Source organism: Otolemur garnettii, unplaced genomic scaffold (genome assembly GCF_000181295.1).
Source record: "Otolemur garnettii isolate 467f Iridium unplaced genomic scaffold, OtoGar3 scaffold00195, whole genome shotgun sequence".
Lineage (NCBI taxonomy): Eukaryota > Metazoa > Chordata > Mammalia > Primates > Galagidae > Otolemur > Otolemur garnettii.
Window position 1 is genome coordinate 1,520,279 of NW_003852590.1, and position 2,094 is coordinate 1,522,372.

Sequence of the window (2,094 nt, forward strand, 5' to 3'; positions counted from 1 at the left end):
CTTTCCTTAGGGAAGTCCCCCATAAATCCCAAAAGTGGTGTAGGTCCTCCCCAAACACATGCACATAGCTCCTGGAACTACAGGTTCATGTCACCTTGTACCATTCTTCTTGAACACCAATTTTCGTAACTGTTTGTTTAGGTTACATGGTTTCATCTCTGGACCAGAAGCTCCAGGATAGCAGGTACTGTGTTTGCCTTGAACTCTGCCGAATTTTCTTTGTCTAGCAAAGTAGCTGGCACTTTATAGTAGCTCAAAAATATTTTCGCATGAAGGAAAAGGGAATAAACCAAGACCTCCCTGGCGCACAATTCCTAGTAAACTTAAAATCTGTAAACGTGCTGAAACCTAAACCAGTTTAAGAAATATATGTCCACTGGTTGACCAGGTTTAAAAGACAAGCCCTCTGATTCTTGCTTCAGTTGACAAAGTTTTTTTTTTTTTTTTTTTTTTTTTTAAATATGGAGCACTTCACCAAATTGCTTTCATCTTTGTGCAGGGGCCATGCTAATCTTCTCTGTATCGTTCCAATTTTTAGTATACGTGCTGCTGAAGAAAGCACTTCCCTTGACAAAGTTTTCATGACATATTGATTCTAGCAGTCTTTTTGAGCTATTGCAGAATTAGAAGCTGGGTAGCAGGCATTCGTATTTTGGACTTCTGAGGTCTCTGATGGACCTCCTGCCAGTCCTAATACAGGGCAGCATTCTCACTGCTCAGTCATTTCAAACATGATGAAATTAAGTTGGTTCATTGTTTCTTCTTTACAAATGCAAAAGCAGAGATCCAGAAATACTGTTCCCATTGCTCCTGAGCCTGGGGATAAATCCCTGCAAATATAAAGGGTGGAGCATTTTCAGAATTTCTCCTTTTGCCATTTCTAGAGAGACTACTAACAGCCATTCCTTTTTAGGTCCTGTGGTGCATATTAAGAATTTAATGTTCTTTCAGATTTCTTAACTACACTGAAGCAGCCATCAGTGGAGTCAACTTGTTTGTCAAGCAGGAAATGACCAAAAAGAAAGGTGAAAAGATAAGGGCAGCTAACCTTTTGAGCAATCCTATTAGGCACTAAAGAGCCATTTTGATGACAATCTTCCTTTGCTTTACTGGAAGCAGACTAAAACCAAACTCTCACTTGATTTCTCAATTAAGCTACAGCTTACTGTAGACCCACCAAGCATTGGTCTTACCTACCACTTCCAAAAGATGTAAGAGGCCTAAAGACCCCAGTCCCTGCCAGGCAATCTCCTAATTCTAGGTAAAATTAAAACTTTGATCTTAGGTTTCCACTAGCAAATTAGACAAGGTAAGGTAGGTTTTTTGACTCCAAGGGCCACTTTATTGGTTCTGAATGTGTATTTTGGAAGATACACACTGAACACAATAGAGGCAGTCAACTGAAGTTATCCAACAAATAATTGTAATTTTCATAATCTTTATATTTATTTTACTTAAAAACTGTGGTCTAGATGTTGATTTTAAGTGTTCAGTTAGTAATCTTTTGTTTCCCTTCACCATAGTGCTTGTGCTATCAAAATGAACATGTGGCAGAACTGTTAAGGACTGAGGCCAAACATATGGTATCCACAACCAGGCAGCATAACTTTTGGAATGCTAATTGCAGAGAAGAGCCAAATGAAAATGCTTAATAGCACACATATGGCTGGTTGAGGATTTCCTAATAGAGGGACTGCTCTAAGGCATCTGAATATCTCTGTCCTGAAGAACAGACAAATTTTAATGTTGTAAAAAATATCATGTTTTATGTATTTTTAAAATATGAAAGTAAAATGTAATTTTTGTATCATTATTAAACCTATAAAATTCCTTTATTATATGCCATCTAGAAGGAATTGCTATTATTCCCATTGATTTTTAGCCTTAGAATAACAGAATTATAAATGCAATAATTTCTCTTGAACCAAATACATAATAATCCCATGAAAACAACTGCAATAGCAGCATAAATCTAATATCTGGGTAAGGCTGCATTCTTTATAAGACTTAATCACAGAATCAAAACTCTTCAGCTCAAAAGATAGAGAGATCGCCTAGTTTAAATACATCATTTGCTATATCAAGAAATGTGAC

At 36.9% G+C, this 2,094-nt stretch overlaps 1 non-coding gene across 1 annotated transcript; it reads right to left on the reverse strand.

The window, feature by feature from the left end:
• Positions 1 to 455: 455 nt before the first annotated feature.
• On the reverse strand, positions 456 to 562 carry LOC111721876. The gene has a single exon (XR_002770875.1). It is a non-coding gene; the product is annotated as a U6 spliceosomal RNA (small nuclear RNA).
• Between the last annotated feature and the right edge of the window lie 1,532 nt (positions 563 to 2,094).